Source organism: Camelus bactrianus, chromosome 34 (assembly GCF_048773025.1).
Source record: "Camelus bactrianus isolate YW-2024 breed Bactrian camel chromosome 34, ASM4877302v1, whole genome shotgun sequence".
In the NCBI taxonomy this organism is placed as follows: Eukaryota; Metazoa; Chordata; class Mammalia; order Artiodactyla; family Camelidae; genus Camelus; species Camelus bactrianus.
This window is the reverse complement of record NC_133572.1, coordinates 16,001,059-16,025,975: the sequence shown is the minus strand read 5'-3', so window position 1 is coordinate 16,025,975 and position 24,917 is coordinate 16,001,059. Positions and strand designations below refer to the sequence as shown.

At 42.1% G+C, this 24,917-nt stretch overlaps 1 long non-coding RNA gene across 10 annotated transcripts in view; it reads left to right on the top strand.

Moving 5' to 3' along the window:
- Positions 1-1,818: 1,818 nt before the first annotated feature.
- Positions 1,819-24,917, top strand: part of LOC123614460 (uncharacterized) — an 82,369-nt gene continuing 59,270 nt past the window's right edge. For 4 of the 10 annotated variants that reach the window (XR_006721867.2, XR_012503912.1, XR_006721866.2 and 1 more), the window contains exons 1-4: positions 1,823-5,292; positions 5,519-5,624; positions 6,090-6,167; positions 6,607-6,728. This is a non-coding gene — a long non-coding RNA (uncharacterized LOC123614460). Of the gene's footprint in view, positions 5,293-5,499; positions 5,625-6,089; positions 6,168-6,606; positions 6,729-24,917 lie in introns of all 10 variants that reach the window. The other 6 variants (XR_012503910.1, XR_012503911.1, XR_006721868.2 and 3 more) reach the window with 6 other exon arrangements.

Genomic DNA, 24,917 nt, shown 5'->3' with positions numbered 1-24,917 from the left:
CACTAAAATTATTGGAAAAAGTATTTTGATGATTAAAGCAGCATTTTTATTCTTACTTTGGTATCTGTTTATGCAGAGAATAATGACTATAAAACAAGTCTATATTCTGTTTTAAAATTGGTTTTAAAGAATAAACTGGTATGTGTTCCTATAGAAATGAGAATAATGTTTAAGGTAATATTCACAACTGAATGATCCTACTTGCTCAGCAGTAATAATTAAAATGGCTAGAATTACAAAGTGACTTACAAAGAGATGCTGGTGAAAAATATCCTAACGTTCACCTTGCCAGCTTTGCAATGAGCATACTCCCAAGTATTTTGACTTTTCAGGCGCGCTGCCCATAAACCATTGGCAGCAGAGGGCGCTCTTCTGTTAAAATCCGAAGTTCTTTTTAAAAAGCTTTTAAAGCTGCATATTCGCTAGCATCCAAGTAACAGTAGTTAAAAGTATTAGCGTCAGTTAACAAGAGTCCGTATAAGCAAGTTTTATTTAGGGGAAAAGGACATCGAAGTAGAACATTTATTAAATGTAATTTACTGAGACCTTTAATTTTTAGCAATGCTAGTCTTCCAAATTAATGTATTTGTCTGATTCATTCCATTAATATTTTCTGTTGACCAACTAGGTGTAAGATACCAGCATATATACTTCTAGCGTCACCCCTGGTATTGGAAAGGCTTGGGACCTTAGCATGTGCTGTGTGCGCTATAAGGGCAGGACATTCTAAAACAAAGTAAAAAAATTAAAAGACATCGTACTTAATGCATTCAAAAGTAAGGCATTCACTATGTTTGGAACAAACAGCAGATACAGTCCCTGTTCTAAGTTTACATCTTAAAGAGATCAACGATTTTGTAGCATCTGGATATGAATATAAAACAATATCTGCATATTTATCTCCCGCGATCAGTGGCTGGGCCGAATCCTGCGTGCCAATGTGCTCCGCAACGTCGGTCTGCTTCCCGAATCCCAAAGCGTGGTCTTTTTCTCCTCCTCTGACCCTCTCCGCCACCACCCCTCTGCCCGGAGCGAACCAGCTCCGGTCAGGGCCAAGTTGCCCAATATCCTCCATCGCTACAAGAGATTCTCTTCCCCAAGAACCGCAGTGGGGAAAGTTTCTGCATCGCCGACTCGTGCTGCCTAATTGGTCCTTTTTAAAAAACAAACAAAACAAAAAACAAAAAAAACCCTAGCTCTCAACCAGGAGGAATCATACACTTTGCATTTTCAGAACACTCCTTGTTTCGTTTTCAAGCTAATGAGGTCTTACTAGTAGTGATCATGCAAAAGCCTTTTTTGAACACCCCAAGTCGCAAGTCATTGGACAGGGCTCTAGCTGCGTGTCCAGGTCTCACGTGGTGCCTCCGCGGGCCACCCAGAGCGTGTGCTCGGGTGAAACCTTTAAAACTTTCTTTTTCTGTGGACAGCAAAAAGACCCAGTGTTAAATGCGTCGGCCCTAGGCTAGCCAAAACTGATCCATCTGGGAGGCAGTCGGCATCCCGGAAGGCCGCTGCATGACTCAAGACTTGAAAGGTTCCCGAGTTCAAGCGACTCTGAACGCCGCCGCCGCCGCTTCGCGCTCGTCGCCCGGCCGCCCGGCCGCCACCCTGCTGTCCCCGCCCGCCGCCCCGCGCGGCCCCGCGCGCCCGCTGAGGGGGAGGGGCGCGCTCGGCAGAGGTCGCCGCCCGGTTGAGCAATCGGGCTATGCAAATAAGCGGGGTTACGACAGCCAATCGGAGGCCGGCTCTGCTGTGACGCGCGCGCCGAGAGCCCGTAGTATTTATAGATCGTATTTAAAGAGCCCTTGGGAGTCTCCCCGGGCTCGGCTGGGCGGTGGCAGCGGCGGCGGTGGCTGCGGGGCTGCATTAACCCGGCGTGCGTGAGGTGGCGGGGCGGTCGCTGCCGGTCCCGTCCCTGTGGGGGTGTGGGGCGTGGAGGAGCGTCCGAGCACGTTCCATAGTAGTTTTTACCCACTTCCCAGTTCGGTCTCTGAAGAGGGGGGGAAATGCTGCAGCTTCGACAATAGTTTTGCTTAGAACAAAGTCAGGGATTTGGAATCTGAGGCTGGGGGTGGCGGGTGAGGAGTCGGGGGGGGCGGCCAAGGTTTGAACCGACCCCGCCCCGGCCCCACATTTGAGCCGCAAACCGATGCCGTTTCCTGGGGCTGGGCTGTGTGTAGAGGCTGCCTTCCTGGGGGGAGGGGAGAACAATACCGCCTGAAAATCCACAAGTCGTGGAATCTGGGGGCGGGGTGTATTCGCGGAAAATAAATTGCAAGATAGAGCCAGTGGTTATCTTGGCGTTCAGTCGATTGATCTTCAGACTTCCCAGCCAGCGAGCTGCACACTGCAGTGCGAAAGCAGGAAACGCATTACGTCAGAAGAGACAAGAGACCCAAATTGCAACGGTTGCATCTGCAGGGCTGGCTCTTTCTCCTCGGAGAGGTTCCGCGGGGCTCGGGCCCTGGGTGCTTGCCCGGGCGCGGCGCTGCGCGCTTTCACGCAAAGGGCCAGGAGCTGGCGGCAGCCGGGGGACCCCTGGCCTGGGTGCCCTGAGCGCCAGCCCCGGGCCGCCGCACGTTGCCCTTCCCGGCAGGCTCATTTAGAGCCACAACAAATTCCTTTTAAAGATAGCCCCGCGCTTAGCTGGATGTCCTAAATTCCAGGAAGGACGGGGTGAGGAACCGCACCAAGTGTCACTGCCGTCCTGAGTTTAGTGTGAGAAGGGAAGCAGGTGGCGGAATCCCAGCTGTGTGCGGAGCTGGACCGGTTCTCCACACCTTGTCAGTTACCTCGTTTCTCGGTGTTGATGGACATGTCACAAGAAACTTGTTCTCCGCCACGGACCTAGCTCCTGAGGCCTTGTCACTGCTTCTCAGAAATCACTTGAGGACGAACATGAAGCAGGAGAATAATTGTGAATTAGTACATTCTGTCTCTTGGAAAACGTTAAGGAGTTTGATACTAGCCTCACCTGCTCCCTCACTCAGCTGCTCCCTGGCTCGGGGTCATTACAAAGTAATCTCAGTAACCGGTCCTCCCAGGCTCGAGGTCCACTCCACCCGTGAGCAAAGTTTTGCACAAAAACGGTGGTAACAAGGGCTAATGATGATTATTGTTCTGTGCTAGGCAGCATGCTGAGAGCTTTGGCGGACTGTCTTGTTTAATTCTTAGGATAGCTGTGTGAGGTGAGTACTATTACCCTCATTTTACAGATAAGGAAACAGATTCGGAGAATCGATGTGTTCTCCCTGGGTGGGAACCAGGCACTACCTGTGGGGGCGGGGAGATTACTTTGATCAGGGGACTTTCCAGGCTCACCTCAAGTCATACCAGGAAGACAAGATTTTTCATTCATCCCTGCTGTCAACTACAGTAAACCTAGTCCTAGTTAAACAGGGTGGGTGTCAGGGGTCATGCTTAATCCTCTAGAGCAAGAGAAACTGCTCTGGAACACCTAAATTATTGAAGCCAATTTTCTCATTGCCCTGAGTTTGATACGGTATCTTAAAAAGTCATTTAATGGTTAAATTTAATATAGCCCTTCATTCCTAGCTCAGGCCATTGGATAATGTCAGACAGAACCTGTTATTGTTGAACATGTAGGGAACCTAAAGAACTGAGTGAGTTCCCATGTAAGTTAGGAGTGGAGCCATGTTCAGAATTAGCTGTTAGCCTAGGTCAGGGTCGGGTGAGTCCTGTTTTTGCTTTTCCTTTTGGTTGTCTTTTCCCTCATCACTGTCATCTAGGCAGGAGAGAGCTAGGGAAGGGAAACTGGTCTGTGACTGGTGTCTGAAAAGGGAAATTCAAATGAGGACAAGTTCAGGGGGAGGAGGTTATTCCTGTGTGCATCATTACGATTTTATGTAATAGAAACAAGTGATTTGAAAGCCAGGCACCCGATAGAAGTTGAAGGCCAGTTGTGCCCCATCCCAGATGGAAGGCCTTAGACCAGCTGTGGAGGGTGAGACCCAGTTTCCTCATCTGTGAAGTGGCAGCCTTGCCCCTAACGTTCCCCTCTGCTGTCAACTCTGCCTCCTCTAGTCTTCTGCAGGCTGGTATTTCTCAAAGTTCTCTCCTAGGGCCAGTCTCTTCAGCACACTCTCCTGGATGATTTTACCCAGGTCATGGCCCTTTTTACTGTTTGAAGTCTTTGTCCCTTGCCCAGGTATCTTTCCTGAGCTCCAGATCTGTATACAGAACATCCCCACGTGGACACCTCAAATTAAATGTTCCAAACTGAACTGCTCTTTATCTGTTTCCCAGGCGCCTATGACGAAAGATAGGCCCTGCCTCTGCACATCCCCACCCAGTTATTCAAGCCAAAGCCTGGCTAATTCCCCTTTCCCTGATTGTGTTGGTTATACAGTCAATGAATGGCCATCTCCTAGGTCAGGTTGTCAGCTGCCTTCTGGCTACCAGCCCCAAAAACCTCCACCGTGCAGCCGGAACCCCTCCCTTGGTCCTCTTCAGTGGCTCCCATTGCACTCAGAGTGAAGTGTGGCACGGGTTTCAGAGCCACTCAAGATCGTGCTCAGACCTAGGTCTCTAGCTTCTCCCCTCGATGGCACTCCACCTTTCAGCCATTCTTAAATTCTTTCAATTCTTCTAATGGTGCCAGATTCTTTTGTTGTTTCCCTGAGCTTCAGCAGAGGCTGTTCTGAAAATGCTGCTGCACCTCATCCCCGTGCCCCTTCTCCTGACGAAAAGCTCCTACTCTTTCAGTTCTCCTCTGTCACTTCCTCCAGAAAGCTCTTTGGCCTCCACCCAACTCCACGGGCGCACAAAGAACTGTGCTTTCCCATCACAGTGCCGATGCACTGTGTCCTGAGTGTCTTTTAACTGTGCTGAATCTAAGTCCTTATTTAGGTAGTGGGGGAGTGCATCAGAATCATTCAGGGTGCTTTGTCCTCCTGCACCTCAAAGCCCCATCTACCCTTCACCATTCCCAGTCTGCCGTGAGTGTGTTGTAACAATCAGGACTCAATGAGCCCATGCTACTAATGATGTGCTGTGTCCCAGGGGGTGTTACGGGAAGAAAGGTTGAGAACTGCTGCAGTTCCACAAGGAAGGGGTTGTTCTGTCCCTCGTGCCTGGCCCAGTGGAAGGCACAGAGTAGGAGACAGTCAGGAAATACGTGTAAGATTGACTGGAGATGAAAGGCTTAAGTCAAAATGTACATTAAGTCCCCAGGACAGAACAGGCATGGGGTAAACCTGGACTGTCTTTCCCTCCACTTGCTGAAATGGAGCGTCGTACCTGCCATCCTTGTCACCCTTTATCCCGCAGGTAAGTGAAAGTGAAAGATATTTACAGCAGGTTCCTTCAGGCCTGCCGCTTCACTACAGCTGTGTTTAAAAAAAAACACCTTATGAAGCCTGGGCCTGATTTTTCACTGACAGTGTTGTTAGTGAGCAAACTGCCTCACATTTGTTTTTTCTCTGATGGTGTGTGTGTTTTTGTTGTGTTTTTTGTTTTGTTGCTGTTTTTTTCAAGGAGAAATATGTCTCCCCAGATCGTTTTTAGGGGGAAGCCGTCTTCAGAAGAGGAACTTTATTCAGGTTGTCTCTGAAAAAGTGGGACTGAATCCCGGGAGGAGTCAAGACCGGAGGTGGAAAGGTGTAAGTTGGAGGCTGGTGAGAGCTGAGTCTGGGCAGGGCTCTGCAGGCAGAGGGATGGCTGCGAGGCATTAATGGCCTGGGCTAGTTCGGCCCAAAAGAAAACAAGATGCAGCTGGCTTTGGAGTCGGGGCTGGATTTGAATTTGGCTCTGTGGCCTTGGTTAATGGTATAGCTTCTCTGGGTCTGTCCTTGGCTTCCTCGGTAAAGTAGGGTTCCATTTGTCCATTGGTTTTGACAACCAGTGGGGTATATTTGCAGAAATCTTGTATATGATGTAAATGTAAAATGCTATAGAAATATAGGGTATTATTAATATACTATGTAATTATAAATACAAGGCATTAAGTTATGGACTGGAATTCAATACACATTTATTGAGTATCGTGTGGGTAGGTGATAGGGCACAAAGATGAATGAAAGAGAAAAGGAATTTATACTTACTGATCCTGCCAACTTTTATTCCAGGTATTTTATACTCATTATCTCTTCTAAGAGCACCAAGATTCTGCCCTCAAGAGGTTTATTTTCAGGAAAATGACACAGGTACATATTAAAATTCACATCAAGCAGCTATGAGAATGCCGCACGGTCAGGTGGGAGCACGGGTGATGGAGCTGTCAGAGAGGAGGGAGACATAAAGAAGTAATGGCATTGATCCTTGGGTCTTGGAGAAGAAATAGAATAAGCAGATCCATCAGGAGGGGGAGGACACGTCCAGCGGAGGGGACAGCAATGATAAAAGGATGGAGCTGGGGAGGTGCCAGTAAGTGAGGGGAGAGGTGAAAGGCTCACGGCGAAGTGGGGAGGCTGATGGCAGTGGGCGGAGGGAAGGGGCAAAAGTGACACCAGGTCTGATCCTGCTCTTCTTTATATGTCATGTACTAAGAAATAGGGATTTCATTCTATAGGTAGTGATGAGTCAGACTGCCAGGACATTTATTTTTTAGGAGGAAAGTGACACAGTTAGATTTGTCCCTTTTAGAAAGGTAACTGCATGGAAGCGAGACTGGGGACAAGGACTCGGGCAGGGAAGCGACTGCGGTAGTTCAAGCAAGTGGTCGTGAAAGCCTGGAACAGTGGTTTTCAAACTGCGGGTCACAACCTGTAAGTGGATCTTAAAATGATTTTAATGGGTTGTTCTTGTCTTTAGAAAAAATAGGCTTAAACGAAAAAGAAGATATTAAAGAGTCTAATGTAATGAGGATCAATGGTTCATAAAACTTCTGTCTGATTTACTTGTTTGTTATGCATAAATTTTCTGGACAGCTTGAATTTTTAATAAATTCACTTCAATAGACTTAAATCATCTTCAACATGAACAAAGTGGATTTACTTAAAACTTGGCATGTGTAAGTGTCTGTGTTATAATAGAGCCACCATCATTTTGAATACAAAGCATGACAGAGTTGAAGCCATTGAGTGTAATATAGGATTTATAACCTGGAAAAATTTTTTGAATGAAAATGGATAATTATTAGATTTAAATCGTGAGTTTTTGCTTGGTTGCATTTTAAAAATTGTATCTTAGTGACTTGATTCAAAACTTAAACTGCAGAATGCATATCCTGCGTCATGATACAAAATGTATTTCTCACCATGGGTCATGATTGAAGACAGCTTCCAAACAACGACTTAGAAGATTGGGGCAGTGGCTGTGGGGTGCAAGAGAAGGGAAGGGTCAAGGTATCATCAATTTCTGAGGTAGAATTAAAACTAGTTAACTAGTTGGATGTGGCGGGAAAGGAGAAGAAAGGTAGGATAACTCAAGGGTTCCTGCGTTGGCCTGCCAGGGTGCGTGGGGTATGAGCTCAGTTCACTGCAGCCAGCATCTCTTGATAGGAAGCACAGACGCAGAGACGGATGAGTAAGACATGGTTGGGGCCCTTGAGAGACTCTCCCTAGGTGGAAGAGGCTCAAGATGGCGTATGTTAATAAAATATGGCAAATGCGGTCATAAAATTAGGCAGAGGGAGCTTGGTGGCCTGGGTCCTCACAGAAGCTTTCTAGAAGAGACATCCTTGGGCTTGAAGGAGGGCTAGTCATCCAGAAGTAGACAGATAGAAAGGAAATCCTATTGCAAAGAGCAGAGAGCTGGAAAGCAGGATGTGTGTGTGTGAGTGGGTATGTGAGTCAATGTTGTCATTAATTTCGTGTTACTAGAACACTGAGAAGCCAAAGGTGAGGTTGGCCCAGGGAAAGAGATGGGTCGTGAAGAGCTTTGTCTGTCACGCTAAGGAACTTAGCTCTTGTGTGAGGTGAAGGGGGTTGAGGAAGGTTAGGAACAAAGTTTTAGGAAGCTCGCTCTGGCTGCAGTGGAGAAAAGTTCTCACCAGGGAGCTAAATTGAAGGTCAAGAGACTAGAAATGGGGATATTAGATTTAGTTCAGGTGAGAGGTGATGACCTACGTTAGGACAGTGAGCAAGGGATGAAGAGAAATGGATTCAAAAGTGGGCAAGGCGTGGTCACTAGTTGGATAGAGAGAATTCTGTCAGTCGGTGTCTGATCAGGAAAACAAAACCCAGGCCAGGGAGTTTCATGGAAGAAATTTAACATGGAAAACTATTGCAAAGGGTGTAAAATAGAAGGGCAAATAGGAAACAGCTGGAAATCCTGAGATCAGGAGGAGCAAGGTACTACCCCTAAGACAAGAGGGACCAAAGGGACAGGTGATGTCCAGAGTCTAGGAACTGTGGTTGCCTGGTGGGAGCTGGCCCACGAAAGAGATGCAGTCCCTGAAGCGAAGAGAGGGAAGTGCCCTCCCCTGGACCTGTTATCTCTGTTGGCCAAGCCTAACTAGGAGCTAGTTGGCACGGGGCCTGGGAAATGTGGCTTGCTGTGTTTGGCCTTTTGCAGGAAGAACAAAGCAGAAGAAGGAGAGAAAATAGATCTGAGCGTAAACAGTCAAGTTAATTAGGCATGAGGAAAAAGAAGTAGATATATGGGGAACGTATGAAACTCTCATGTTGCCTGCTTGTGCAAACAGTATCCTGGAAGTACTTCAAAACCATTGGATAATTGTGCATTTTATTCTTCATTTGGACTAAGAAGACATTTCCTCACATTTTTTTTTTTAATAGCAATTTTACTTGGAATTCTAAGCTTCTGTAAGGGGCAGAGTTAAAGCATCAGGGTTATACCTAGTTCCAGAAAACATCCAGATCGTCTCTAGTAACACCTCTTTTCTACTGCCAGCTGTCTCCCTTCCAGACTCCCCCAACATCCTCCTTCCAGGAATCTGAACTGTGATTCTGTAGAAAATCTGTAGCTTGATATGTGTGGTCATCAGGGTGGTCCAGGGTCTGAGGCATTGTTCTGTCCATCAATCATGCTTTTTTTTGAGGAGGGTCAGGAGGAAATAATTAAAATCCCTCGTTTTATTATCAAAATATTTTAGAAGATTTCCAAACAAGTAGTCATTGGCATTTGATACAGCCACCTGCTGTTTTGCTATCTTTAATCCTAGCCTAGTTTATTTTAGAAACCAGCCTAATGACCAAGATGACTCTTTAAAACATGGAGACTGTGGCAAGGCAGATCCCTCACAGAAGGGAGACAGGGACCCAGGAGCCAATAGTTTGTTGTTGTTTTTTCCTGTTGGCATGGATCCTATCTTTAAAGTATAAGTACTACTACTGGATATTCAAATCTGTCAGTACATGTCAAGATTGCCCTACACAATTATTCACCAAACTTGCTGTAACTTGCTGATAGAGCTAAGTAGATGTCTATGTGAATTAGTTACTCTGCTTCTGTAAATGTCCACAACAGGTACAGTGTGCTGGCCTCCCGGTTGATGGTTTTCCCCATGGTAAGAAGTAGTTGGAATAGCTCTTCCTATAATGAAATATTTCAATGTTTATCTAGTAATCCACAGACATCGTAGGAGTTCTGTCGTTCAGCCAGAGCTCAGTTTGTCTGGTGGTTTCCCATTGTGGGGATTCTCTGAGCTGATATGGGCGGCCCTTTTGGAATCACATGGCAGGACCCGTTCTCTGCTGATTGTTGCTGCAAACCTTATGTTCCTATTTTATTTAATTCTATGCTGTTACTGTCTGGGTGGTTAGGACTTCTAGATGTAATTTGTCTATTTTCTTTTTATAGCCAAGAACACTAAGTGACATAGTAAGACCACGTAGCCTTCTTATGGCTAAATGACACCAGTTCCCATTCCTTACCATGTTTATGCCCTGTTTTCTAGCTTAATCAAGTCTTTGTGCTATACTCTGTTCCCTTTCCAGTTTCTCCACATTCTTTTAAAAATATGAAGCCTTAGGCTGGATGTGAGTTTCTAATGAGGGTTTGACCATCCGTGCATATATTGGGAAAAATTACTTCATGGTTTTTGCATGTCCTATTTCAGTTAGTATACCGTAGGATCGCGTCAGCTTTTTTAAAATAGCAGTTCCACATTCCTGACACATTCCTCGTTGAGGTGACCTGTACACCTGGGCAGTGCTGTAAGACTTCCTTTTAACTGTTTTAAGTTAGAGCATCATGAAAGTTGTTATGGTGGCTGTAACTACCCTTCAAGAAAAACATGCTTCAAAACAGATCATCGTCATCAAAGTCTTTATTTTAAGGCTGTTTTTTTTCTTCCCATCGTTCAGAGTCCTTTGCAGGAGGTTGGCTAGCGTCAATTAATTATACGATTTCAAAGTGAAATTTTACACTTAAACTCTGTGTTTGATTTTAGACACCCCACCACCCCTGCCACGGAACACTGTTCATGAAGGGTGCCTCTGCTACTCCAGTACTCAGCTGTCTTCTCCATTAGTTCTTGGGGGTCAGCCTTTTGGGGGGGAGCTTCAACTTCTCACAGACTTTGCTTAAGACTCCTTGTGACTAATGAAATCAGTAGATTTTCATAAAATTTATGTATCTGAGAAAAGTTTCCATTCAAAAATACTATTTTTCATGTGAGTCAGTCACTTATTTCCCTCGCTCCTACTTCAGCTTAATCATGCCTAATATCACTTTCAAATTGTGCTTATCAAAAGGAAAGAATAGTAAATTTACAGGTCCTGATCAATGCTTTCTGATTTCGGACAGTGTTCAGTTTACATGCAGTATCTGGCCTTCTCTTGGGAGTTCGTTAGATTACAAATGGACAGTATCCATCTAAACTTACAGTGCAAACCATTCCTTTCAGTGAGGCTCAGGATTCATTTTGATCATCATATTGATTGACAGTATTGTGCTATCATCCATTTAATTTTTGTCTCTGGATGACTGTAATCCATTTCATTTCTGTATTGGTCAGGGTTCATTTACAGAGAATAAAATCTACTCAAGGTAGTATAAGCAGGAAAGGATTTATTGTGGGGTTTTTAATGGCTTAAGAACCATTGAAATGGCTGAAGAAACAGACTCAAGGTTGAGCTTTAAGGACAAGTCACAAAGCCACTCTGCAGAACTGGCCACCCAGGTAGCTACTGCCTCTTCTCCAGTCAGGAAGTTTCAGGATCCAGACATACAGCACCACTGCCACAGCCACTGGCTTCACACTCACTTCATACTCATTACAGTCCAAACCAGCAAAATAGATGCGCCACCCCCTGCCTTTGAAGCTAGTGACTAGACAGTGGGGGTGCTGTGCTAATGCTGTCACAGAAAAACCTGACACCTCCAGAACGGTGCTTGCCAGCAGAGGCAACAGAAGGATGACTAGCTCTTACAGAAGTGTGCTTCCCTGGCTGATCCTAAAATTCTAGGACCCAGCTGCAAGGAATCTAGGAGACTTTCCAGCCCCTACAGAATAGATGGGCACATTAGAAAGATAATGGAAAGGATGTTGAGCACCAATCTACAAAAGCCATCACAACCACAATCAAATGGCACCTAAAATTCATTGAAATGGAAACAGTTCACACTTCCAAGGCTTGCATGATAAGTGGAAATGCTTTTTTAAGAATAAAATGGCCATCACTTTCAAGGATAAATTATAATTTTGTTATTGATGCAGGGAGAAGCCCTTCCTTGTAACTCTTAAATATACCTCCAAAAAGATTTCGATATAAGATTAGTATTACAATAGCACACCACTCTCGGTAGTGACTATTAATGGACCAGTTCTGTCTTTGTACAACAATATGTGAGCATCTGCCCTGTGCATTACATTGAGGTAGTGCAGTAGAGCTTGTGAACGAGCACACATATCACATTGCCCCTTCCCTCAAACAACTCCCATTATAGCGGGAAATAGAAATAAACAGAAATGAGAAGATAGGCTTTCCAATTGAAAAAAAAAATCTAAGTTCAAATCTCTTATTTTATTCATCAGATGTGTAACATTGTCATATATGTATATACATACCAAGAATAATTATAATATAGGTAGTCTGCTACCTCAGTAAACAAAGTGTTTAGCTCAAAGAAACTAAGTCAGATGAATTCATTTTAAAAACTACCTCCTATATATAGAGAGACAGACAGACAGAGAGAGGGAAGATAGAAAATGGTTAGAATTTAGTAGGCCTTTAACAGACTGTAGCTGTTAAGTAGTTGTGATAATAAAAGCAAGAGGAATTCGAAGAGGATGCAATAAATGATGGATAATCAAGTAAGTGATGAAGGTTAAGTACCCTGTAAGACATTTAATCATCTGTGTTGTAGGAGCTGATTTTCACGCAAAGAGTTAAAATTTCCACCCAGATAGGTTTTAAAAAACTTTCTCATCATATTTTCAACAGTGAAGATAAAAAGTTTTTGGACATCATAAAACCTCCAATGACTGTAGTGTCAATTTTTTTCGATGTTATAATGTATTTTCAGCGTTATTTAGTTAACTCTAACAGCATACTCTTTGATAGAAATAGTTAAATCTAATATTTATAATATACTTATTTATATTAGATATCAAGTTACAGCTTACTTACATTGAAGTTTATGCCTTTTAACATACAGTTCCATGAGTTTTGACAATGCACAGAGTCAAATAATGACAACCACAATCAAGATACAGAACATTTCCATCAGCCCAGAAAGTTCCTAATGTGTCCAGTCAGTGTCCCTTGTCTCACAGCTCCTGGGAAGCACTGATCTGTTTTCTATTCCTATGCTTCTGCTTTTCCAGAACCTGACATAAATGGAATTGTCCAGTAGCAATCTTTTGTTTCCAGCTTCTTTCATTATAAATATTTTACTTTAAATATTACATTTTATATTATAAATTTTATATTTTTAAATAAAATACATAATTGGGCCTAATTTATTTAATAAGATTTTAACTAACTTATAAATGTAATGAGTTGGAGTGCCTTTAGTCATCTTTGGCCTTTTACTTAAGAATTAACCCTTTCCCCCTCAAAAAACTGTTGTATTACAGGCAGTCAACAAAACCTAATTAACAGGATATTTTGTTGTTGCTATGCCGAAAGTAAAAACCTGAACTAAATAAAAAAATTGACTTGCATATTTTGGAGCAACTTATGTATATAAGGTAACCTATAGAAAAACAATTCCTTCATGATTCTTTGAAAGAATTGAAATGTTAAATATCTGATACACTTTGTTGTGGTTACAGTAATGTCTGCGAAAAGCATGCCTTTTTCACTTGTAAGAGTTTCAATTTTGCAGTGTATATTCGCCTTGATGGTAACTGCAAACTGTGCTGTTCCCTCTTCAGTTCTGACAGCAAGTTCAAAGTCTATCAAATTTGTTGTCTGAGCACAGGGTGAAGCAAAACTTTCAGCTTAAAAAAGCCTCCTAGTTGTATTTCTTGTTAGAGAAGTTCCTAAATGTACCACTGGGGCATCTTAAAATTTGATTTCAGCTTTAGTTGTGGGCATGTAACTGCTTAGAAGCAGGAGGGAAAAAACATTTGAAGTAGGACCCATCTTTTGGTGACTTTTTGCACACTGCAAATCCTTTAGCTGAATATTCCCGGGGTCCTCAGTGACCATTTTTAAAAATAGCTTTATTGAGATAAATTTATATTTCACAAAATTCTCCCATTTCTAGTATGCAATTCAATGGTTTTTAGTATGTTTACGTAGCTGTGCAACCATCACCATAATCTAACTTTAGAACATTTTCATTACCCCAACAAGAAACCTTGAACCCATTAGCATTCACTCCCCATTCCTCATACCCCCGGGCCCCAGGCTAATCTGCTTTCTGAATAACAATGATTTTTAATGTGATAAGACTTTTTTTTTTCACCCTGTAGCTAAAAAGAGGCCACATTTTCCTATTCATGTTAAATTCTGTAATTTTAAATATTAACTTGGTGTAATTCATTGTTACCTTTGTGAGAATGCCTAGATCAATTTGAATTTTTCTGAAAGTAGTTCTTTTAAAAAAAAAGAGAGAGCTCTTTCCTTTTCTTCCTTCTTTGCAATTTTTAAAATTCTTTCTTTGAATCCTTTGAACAAGGGACAGTTGGTGCTCAGGAAAGCAAATATTAGCATGAGTGGTTTCCAAAAACCCCTTCCTTTAGCAATTAACAAGAAGTTTACATAACTAAAAATATTTCAGCAACACACGTCTTCTCAACAAGTTACTTAGTGAAAGTAAACAACAAAAATTCTAAAATATATGAACAGCAGCACTTTTGTGAAATGTGTATTTTAAGGTTTAGTTCTGTTTAGCGTTTGAAGGAAAACCTGTTGGGTGGGGTGGAGAGATACTGCTTAACTACTGCTTTGTATTCTTTGACTGGTGACCTCAGCTCTGGCTTGAGTTTTTACTACTGGTTAAGAAACTGGTGTTTGTAGTTCTGTCTGTAACAAAGATCTCATTGCTAAAAACAAATGTTTAATTATTAGAAATAAGAGTGCCTTAGAGATATACATTGCTCAGGATAGTACACTCAGCAGGAAGAAGGAACCAGAAAACGTATTCCGTTTGTGGTAACATGGTCTAAGTTGACATCTTAAAGTTGACTTAGTGTTTCAGTAGAGAAGGTTCCTCTTAAACTTACTTAGTTATATATTTGTTCAATTATTTTTTGTTAGTTTATATATTAGTTATTATTGTATAACAAATAACCCCCCAAAATTTAGGAGTTTAAAAGAACAATAAGCACGTATTATTTCTTACAGTATCTATCCATAGGCCAGGAATTAGGGAAAGCCTTCCCCGGGGGCAGTCTGGACTCAGTCTTCACAAAGGGCTCTCTCAGGTGTCCCCTGAGGTTGATATGTCATGTAAAGGCTTGACCAGGGCTAATGCTGGCCCACCCATGTGGTTGACAAGTTGGTGGCAGCTGTTGGCAAGAGATGGTAGTTTCTCCCTACATCGGCCTTTCCATAGAACTACTGAACATCCATGACGTGACACCTGACTCCTCCCAGAGGGAATACTACAGGACAGGGCACAGCTTCAGAGTCACCTAAACCGTTACCTCTGTCTTACTTTATTGGTCACACAGAGCAGCGTTGGTTCATTGTCAGAAAGGACTACATACAAGGGCATGAACACACCAAGGAGGTGAGAATCCCGGGGGACCCTCTTGGAGCCTGGCTACGCAGCTTATATATAAAGCCTTGCAGATAATTTTTGAATGTTACCAAATGCAAAGGCACTACTTTCGTTTCAAATACAAAAAAAAAAAGTATTAATATGATATATTAAATATATCTTTATATTATATATTAAACATATATGTATTCATTGTATGTTGTATATATGTAACATAATATACATTATGTGTATATGTAATCTCCCCAGTGAACGGCCAAGGCCTGGTGAAAATGCAAACTATTTTAATTCCAAGGCAATTAATCATCTGTTCATTGAGAATATGCCGTTCACCTAGAACTATGCTAGAAACATTTGTTAAGGGATGTGGCAGAAATGACAGGGTCATCTCAGAATTTTATCTGAAGGATATCTTTGTATCATCTTTCACGAATGATGTCCTCTGCCAAAAGTTAGGTATGGAATTCAGCCCCGCTCCTCAGGGTTATGCCTGTAGCTTCAAATTCTTTGGGGGGAAATTCTGTTTGTTTTTTTTTTCCCGGTCTTGAACGGAAGCAGAATGCAACCTATTAGAAACAGGGACATTTTGTCCCTTCATATTAACACCAGATATAGTATGACATGTCTCCTTTTCGCAGAGAAATGTGGATTCTAGACATGCTTTGTTTTGAGTATTGGGATTCACCCAGCATGAGTAGATACATTGGAATTTTCCTATTCTTCTATATTTGCTCACAAGAGAAAAGGAAGGTATGCATCAAACTGTTCACAGAGGGCATGTGAACAGTAGCTGGTTATCTGCTTTACACCTTTTGTTTCTTCTTGAAGCCGCAACCCACTCCATCCGATGGACCGCTCGCCTTCTTATTCTTGTCAATTGTTCCAAATGAAAGCTGCCATTTTCTCTTCAGTTCTCTCTCTCTGGCTCTAGCAATTGTTCAGTTTGCTACCCGAGAGCCCCTGGCCACAGTGATTTGTTCAGAGATCAGGCTGTGACTCAAGCCAGACCAATCATAGTGCTTGCTGAGGGTTTTTCTAACCGGCTTCTTTTAAGAGAAAGGCCTCTTCCCTCTCCAGTCACAAAATGATTCTTGAGCTGCCAGTGGCCAGTTTCATTCCCGGTGGAAAAGATTCAGTGGGAAAGAATGGAGTTAACAAGCAGAGAAGAGTGAAAATGGGACAGAGCTGGTCACAAGTCTTGGCTCCCAGAGTCCTCGGGGCCAGCTCACACACTTGCCCCTCCGGAAGCTTGCTTATGGGAGCAAATAAATCCCCGTGTTTGTTTAAGATGGATCAAGTTGGGTTTCTGTCACTTACGTCCATAAACCCTGACTAATACCTCTTGAGAACTTTGGGAGGATTCTGTTTTCAATCTTATACGTTAATTGTACAACTCAGACTTTTTTTGGATGTGAATGATGGAAACTATTTGAGCTAGCATAACCAAAGAGAGAGTTTACTGGATCCAAATGTATGGGGGTTTCCATGTTTCCAAATGTATGGGTGAAGCTGGCCTGAGGAATACCCAGGAAGCAAGGATCTAAATGCCATCAAAACTCTCTGCTATTTTTCTTTCTGGATCTCAGCTGTGTTCCTCAAGTATGGACTTGCTTTTGTCATCCAGTGGGGACATGGTCACTGTTGGCCGATTCTAGGCCCACATGTTCTCAGTTTCAGAGAAGAAAGGTCTTCTCCCCATCTTGGGTTAGCAAAATCTCAAGGAGGGGTTCTGATTGGTCTGGCTTGGGTTACATGCCCATTCCTGCGCCAATTACAGTGGCCATGAGTGTAGGTATGGTTCACATGCCCTCTCCTTGTGGCCAGGGTTGTGGAGTCACATAAGAACATGGCAGTTCCTGTCTAGAAGCAATGTCCAGGGTGAGGGAAAAGGAATTGCCCTTCAAATAGGGAGAGAAACTGGCTCTGACTAATCGCTGGGGAAATCATTCAAAGTATGGCAGCAGATGCCAAAAATTTTTGTGTTTTCCATAATTTTATATCATTCATATGTTTTGTAACAAACAGGTGACACTTTGAAAAGATATTAATCTGTATTCTATATTTGTTTGGTTTCAGTATTAAATGCTCTTCTCCGGAAGTAGTATCAAATTTGTAAGGAACCTCAGAAATCATCCGGTTTGACCACTACTAATGCAAAATACTTTCTTACATTGCCCTGGGCCAGGGGCTTGCATATCTTCATGTCTTCAGTGATGATGTGAAGCATGAGTAAAAATACATTTCTCTTTGAGACAAAGGATCGGGACATAAGAACTAAAGCATAAGTTGACGAAACCAGGAGCTATTAATTGATCTGCAGTCTTTGTGTTACCTCGGGAAAATCACTGTCTCTCCGGTTTCCTATTCTTATCAAAAATGAGGGTAACAATGCCAATACCATTAAAGGTTTAAATATATCACTGGGGGTGGGGAGGGCTCTAATATCTTATAAACGCAAAGTACAGGGAGCAGTTCTTTCTTTCTACTGCTATGAAAATGACATCTATTCCATTAAGGTATAAAAGTAGTCTGAAATGTTGGATGGTAATCTAAGTTCAATTGGTATATTCTTTAGTATTTAATGAACACCAACTTGTTCCAGATCCTTTATAGGGTACAAAATGTAGTCTGTGTTCTCCTGGACTTTTGAGTTCTTCAGCAAGAATTTTGTGTGCTGTTCTGGGACACTGTCTTTTGTCAGTAAAGTACTTTTCCCTGAAGTACAGCCAAGATTTTAAAGGCATAAGTGGCATTCAGAATTGTGAACATTTGAAAGACTGTAAATCGGCTATATGTGCCACGAGTGTTTAGAAGAATATGACATTAAGTATCAAAGCACCAAGAATGGTGGGGAGGGCATAACTCAGTGGTAGGGTGTGTACATAGCATGCGCAAGGTCCTGGGTTCAATCCCCAGTGCCTCCATTAAGAAGTAAATAAGCCAATAATGCACAAAAATTTTTGCTACAGATTTTAAGTGAAAAAGTTAGGTTGCAGGTTTTATATAGAATATTTGTTTTCAATCCTCGGAATGCACAAACAAAGATGCAAGACAAACGAAACGCAAACAAATTACTTTAGATTTGATAGGGCGAGTAATAGTTCCCTCCTCCTCCTTTCCACTTTACTCTGCTTTCCAAATTACCCACAATAAATTTTATCTTGAAATTATTTTTGGAAAAGGTAAATAAACCTAATTACCTCCCACCTACAAAAACAAAAAGCACTAAGAAGGTAAAAATCAATGTGAAAGTCAACATTTAAAGAGAGCAGTTTATGCAACATTATGTTTGTCCTACTTGAATATTCAGGCAAAATAATAATAGTAATAATAACAACAAATGTCCATCTCTGTGGGCAAGAAAAGCTGTGTCATCCCTGAAATTCCAGGGGGGCTCCTGCACCCCTAGGCAAGCTCTTCAGGAAATGCCCAGGGTCCAAGGTAGGACGGGCACTAGTTGGCTAGAGATTTGCCCAAGTGTGCCCTTCAAGTGTGTGCAGTGGGGAAGAACATGAACAAATGTGAATTTCAATCCCCTTCTACCTGCCGGCAGTGTGCGTTTTGACCTGGGTTACTCAACCTTCATTGGCCTCAGTTTCCATGTCTGAATTTAAATATATACACACAAATATATTTAAGTATATGAAAATAAATTTAAATATATATATCACATACATGTACATATTCTATAACAACTAACTAATTGCGGACTTGTGTGGGTTACAAGAGATGATTATGTGAGCTACGGTGCCTGGGATGTAGTAGACATTCAATTGGTGTTAGTTGGATTGCATTTGTGTTACTCTGTCATGAGCTAACCCCACCTCTCTGAAGGGTAGTGCGGTTTAAAGAGCAAACTGTAGGGTTGTGAAGGCAGAGAGACTGGGGAAATGAATGGCTGGCAGAGCACTCTCAGAGTGAAGGTTTCAGGCAGTCATGAAAGATCTTCCTTCCAGTGGGTGGGCAGAGGGGAGTACAGGCTCCCTCAGTCTGTCTGCCTTGCTTATTCAAGGTAGCCTGATGGTCTTCTGAACACGTCTAAGTTCCTTTGACCTGCAACCCGGAAAATCAGTGCTTAGTCTGAGTGGAGCCTGTCCTCAACTCCCCACCCCTCACCCCAGACCCCTTAGGTTGCTGTCTGGCTTTAGTCCTGTTGAGCAGCTTCCAGAAGGCAGAGGAGAAGGGCCTTAGGACTGCCTCTCAGCATGTTGTTGATGTTAACGCTTTAGTTGCTGCAGGTCTGCATTTTGAAGTAACATTAAAACCAATAGGAGGTGGAGCTAGGGCTGTAACTTTAATTATGGTTAATTAGCAGAACGATACATCTCCCAGTGATTGCAGTTTGAGGGCTACCAGAGAGAACTGTCATTTAGGGAGCCCTTGCTGGGTGCACTCCTTTAATCCAGCAGCACTGTGGAGTGCTCACTGCTTTCCAGAATCTACTCTCCTGTTTTGAAGAGTCAGCATGGCACCGTGGGAACAAGGAGTCTGGTATCACTAGCTAAACTGGCAAGAGATTGCTGCCTTAAACAGAGCTACAAATTCTTCACTTCAGTGAGAAATGTAGCAGACAAATGCAGCAGAATCTCCAGTTCGTTTCTCAGTGCATTCTCTCCCTCTGAGCAGCCAAATGCAGATGGTGGCTTCGTGGGGAAAAGAAATACACCAAGGGAAGGAAGCCAGTCTCGAGGCGGTGTGTCATCCAGGCCCAGTGAGGCTGAGAGCCACCCCTGTCCCTCACAGAGAGCACCACGTCTCTCCTAACTAGGGTGCCGTGTTATTGCTCTTGGACTCCCCTTTCCAAGGCTTTATCTGTTTTTGTAGATAAAGCCTTGCTTCAATCACTGTATATACACAGTTGCTTATATTTTGTTTCTTAGTTATAGTTAGTTTTCTTAGTTTCTTATTTATAATTAGTACTCCATTCATGCCTTCCTCAAATTACACTTTAAACACCTTGACTAGGGTTTGTTTTATAAAATTTCCCCCAAAACTATTTACTCACTCTGGCCAGCACTCTCTTGAGTTACTCTTACGTATCACGAATATCATCCATCCTTGACAGTTAGAAAGTAATCTTGTTTTTCTAGTTTCTGGTTTCTTTCTTTTCTCTATCAGCATCAGTAATAAGCCATAGTAACGCTGTATTTGCTCTTCAAGGCTCTGGAAGAAGTAATTAGGTAATTTTAGGTCTATAAATTATGGTGGAATCAAATTTTACCTTATGGATTTTGAGGACTGAGTTGAATCGTATGGCGCTTCGATAGATTTGCCATTCAACAGTTGGGTTTAGTTGGCTAGCATCGTTGTCGTAAACAAACTTGCAGACAATTGAAGAAATGGATCTCTATGACTTGGGTACTAGATTGTTTTCCCCCCTTTGTGATTATGTATAGGGGGAGATTTTAAAGTTCTTTTATTTATTAGCTTATTAATTTATATATTAATTTCAATGTATTAATAATGATCACTATCATGTAAAAATAAGTGGCTGTCTTCAAACTTAGCATGCACGAAATCCTGTGCATCAGGTCCTGGGTTCAATCCCCAGTACCTCCTCTAAAAATAAATAAACCTGATTACCTCCCCCCAATCAAAAAAAAAAAAAAATTCCAGGGGAGCTCCTGGACACTTTTCTGAAATTACCCCACGATCAAAATAGCTATTTTTTAAAAAGAACTCTATCAAATCTGGGAAGTTTTAAGCATTGGAGTAACAATTTAAAAAGGAGCAAACTCTTGCTACCACAAACTGTGATAAAGGACAATATTGTGATTCCTGTGACTGAATCATGATGACAAATCCAACAGCTCAAACCTGTAAAGTAACTATCTCTGTGTTCTCATTTGCTCAGGGTATTGAATCAAATCTTTCTTGAAATACAGTCTATGTAAATCAGTTACAGTATATCAGATAATAAACTCAGTGGCTTTTTGAGGCATTTTCTCCTGTTTGAATTTAAACTTTTATGTTGAAATAATTTCAGATTTACCAAAATGTTTCAAGAATACAGGGAACTTCAATATACACTTTATATAGATTCACCCAATTTTTTAAAATTTGCTATTTTATCACTGTATTATTTTTTGAACCATTTAAGGGTGGTGTCATGCATCATTCCCCATTATCCCTTTACACTTCAGTATGTGTTTCCTAAGAATGAGAATATTCTTTATATAATCACAGTACAGTTACCTAGTGGAGGAAATTCAATCTTGCTAGAATACTTTAATCTGTGCTGGAATTTTGTCAGTTTATTCAATAATGAACCCTGTAGCATTTTCTCTCTTTAGTGCAGAATTCTGTTTGGGGTCATGCACTGCCTTTAATTGTTATTTCTCTCCATTCTCTTTTAATCTGAAATAGGTCCTCAGCCTGCCTTTGTTTTTCATGATGTTGGCATTTTTGCTTTACAGAAGTTTGTTTTATGGAATATTCCTCTGCTTGGGCTTGTTTGATGTTCCCTTGTGATTAGATTCAGGTTGTGCATCCTTACGTAAGAGATACTGTGTCCTTCTCAAGGTATTCCATCCATGATGGACACAAGATGTCCATCCCTCACTGGCAATTTAATTTTGGTAAATTAATCAAGGTGCAGTCTTATTTCTCCCCATTTAGTTACTGGTTTTCCCCTCTTTGGCAATTACACAATCTGTGGGGCCATGTCTGTTCTTTAGACCAGCGTTTGCACCATATGTCAGACCATCACAGAATTAGAAAAGCTTTTTTTTTTCTAAGTTTGTAATGATTCCTACTATGTATGTGTACAAAAAGTTACTGTGACCATCTATGACATTGCTAATAGAAAGCCAGCAAAATAGAACGACTGAAACTATAGACTCTGGACTTGGATGGCTTGGATTCAAATCTCTATCCCACCACACGTCTGCTTGAAAGCTTTGGTGAGTTACCTTTCCTCCCTGTGCTTCAGTTTTATCATCTATAAAATTTAAAAGGGAAGAATACTGCCCTATTCATGGTGTAGTTGTGGAATTAATTGAGTTAATAGTATGTGCCTGGCACATAGTAAGCACACGATAAATACTGGCTTTTTCATGTAATACATATTTGTAGTTTATACATAGCAACACATTTTTTAGGGTATTCTTTTAAAAATACAGGATAGTATCTAAAAATCCAAGTAATGAGGTCACATTTTTACATGCAGCTATTGTTCTTCCACTACTAGATTCAAAACATAAACTTAGCCAGGTGTATATGTTTTTTTTAATCTCTAAAGCCAGTGCTTTGACTTTATATTTGTTCATTTCTTGAGCAGAATTTACAGCAAGCTCCTATAAGGTGCAGGCACAGTTGTAGGCATGGGGTAAACAGTGATGAACCAGGATCTCTGGTGGAGGGGATGTTCTAGTAGAGGATATAGATAAAACCAAAGTAATGTGTGAATTAAGATAATTTCAGGTAGCACAAAGTGCTCCAAAGGAAACCAAACAGGGCGGTGCAGTAGAGAGAAACTGGGGGCCGGGGAGGCAGTAACAGATGACTGGGTTAAGGAAAGAAGGCCTTTTATGACCTGTCTTTAATGTCTCTTCATTGCTTATCTGACCAAAAAATTTAGACTTATGTTTGGAGCCGAAACAATGTGGAACAGATCTCCCCTAGTGCATTACTCTCTCTGTAAATAAGATAGCATCGTGGTTATCTGACGGTTTTCAGTATTGCCGAACGTGTATCGGTTAAGCTGATCTTGAATAGGGCTGCTCTTAATTGAAACTGTGCCCTTTTATCATCATCTCTTCTTAATTAAGCTGCTGGTGTTGATTACATAGTTCTGTTTAGAAACCAGTTGCATAAACGCTTCTTCCTTCCCTCAATGTATTTTCTATCCTAGCTGTTACGGATGCAAGTCTTCCTTTAAAATATGCTTCCTGGTGTCCAAAAGTAAACCCGCTTACCTCACAGCACACATCAGCTTTCCCTAATTTCTCCGTGATCTCCCGTTTGCCTCCTCCAGGGCTTCACTGGTCTTAGACATTAGAACATCCTCAGATTATCTTTCATACCTTTTGAGGTCTTATTCAGGGTCTCTCCTCTGACCCTTCTGGATGGGAGGTAATCCAGGCTTGAAAATCAGACATTCATTTGAAACTGGGATTTACCACCTCCCAGCTGAGTGAATTTGGAAGAATTGCTTAACCTCTCTGTGCCTTATCTCTAAAAATGTAGGGTAATAGCAAGGTTTGGATGAAGTTAAGCAAGATTATGTACCTGAAACCCTAATAGAGTATGTTGCCTAGAGTTCAAGGTACTCATCCAATAGGGCATCCTTTTGCCCAGCTCATACCTCTGGGAACTTCTGTACAGCTAATGAGTCTCTCTCCACGGACTCCCTGAAACTGGTCCAGTTCCCTTCAGGAAAGAGTTTCTTATCTTGGGAAGATAGCAAATACCTGGATGATGAGATATTTTCCAGAAGTACCGCAACAGGCTAGTCCAGGATTTCTTAGCCTGGGAACCACAGCCCCTAAAGGCCAGGAGCCCTGAAGGTGCCTGGAGAGAGTGGGAGGTGCACAGGCTTGATGAGCAGCTCTGCCCATTCTGATTGATGGGACTGGTCCTGGCTGACACAGCAGACATGCCTGCCCTTGCTGGTTCTGCTCCGTAGGAGTTCTGCTCCCAGTTCTTGATGGCACTATTGATACAGCGTTGCCTTTTAATTCCTAATAAATGAGAATTTAACGGTTTCATCATCATCCTTGGTTCACAGTACTGATGCACCTACCATTTGCCCGTCTCTTAGTGACTCAAATTCAGTAAGAAATCGTGGGATATATGGGGAATGTTGAAAAGTATTTACGATAGCCTAAGGCAGCAGCTGGAATTGTTTTCTTTTTGTTAAAACTAGATGTTTGGTTCTGACTACAAAATAACACATCCTCAAAACTGGAAAAATTAGAAAGCAAGCAAAATGGTTATGTACATAGTATTCCAGAACAGCATTCCTCAAAAAATGTGATCTGCTTCAGAATTTTCTGTTTGCTTGTTAACAATGTCACTTCGTAGGGCCTCTAGTAGACTAACTCAGAAGTGACATTTAATGAACTTCACACGGGACTTTTCAGGCAGACTAAATTCCCATAACTTGGCCCCTACCATATATTTAATACGTTTCCTGCCCTTCAGCTATTAAACCTTTTACTTCCAAATATCTAAAAGCAGGTAAAGATTCTGAAAATGTCTGTTTTGTAGAGTGACTTGCAAGTTTTTGTAAACCAGTCTGCAAGTTTCTAGTGAATTAATGCTTTGATAGGTAAAAAGCTTTCTACAATAAGGTGTAAGAAAAACACTGATCACCCAGGAAAATCAGGTGCCAATTTACATACATTTGCAAGCAAACCCTGCCCATCTCTTACATGGAGAGGCAGTGGTCTTAAAAGCCGAGGGGCGTCCACTGAGATTGCATTAGCTCTTTTATTTGGGTTTTAGCTCACAGATACCAAGTGTAAGGCTAATGCACAAAATGCACTCCTTATGTGGGGAAGCTGGGGCCAAGTTGGGCTCCACCCGGGCTTGAGGCCTCTGCATTTCACCACCCCCTGTCCAGTGTTTGTTTTGAGTCCTGTGGCTTTGAAAGAGGTGTGGCAACCAGAGTGGAGATTCCAAGAGTGCACAGTGGCCAGACTTATTATACCTGTAGGCATGGCTTTGTCCCTGTGGATTTAGGACACTGTGTACAAGGATGATGTTTGGAGCATCAGGACTCATTGGCCCCAGAAATGGTTCACTAAGTCTGAATTTTTTTTTTTTTCCTCAAGCCAAGTTGCATAAAGGAAAGGACTTAGAAAATGGGCTTTGGGGTCAGATAAACCTGACTTCAAATTCTGACCCCATCATTCCAAATTCTGTGACCT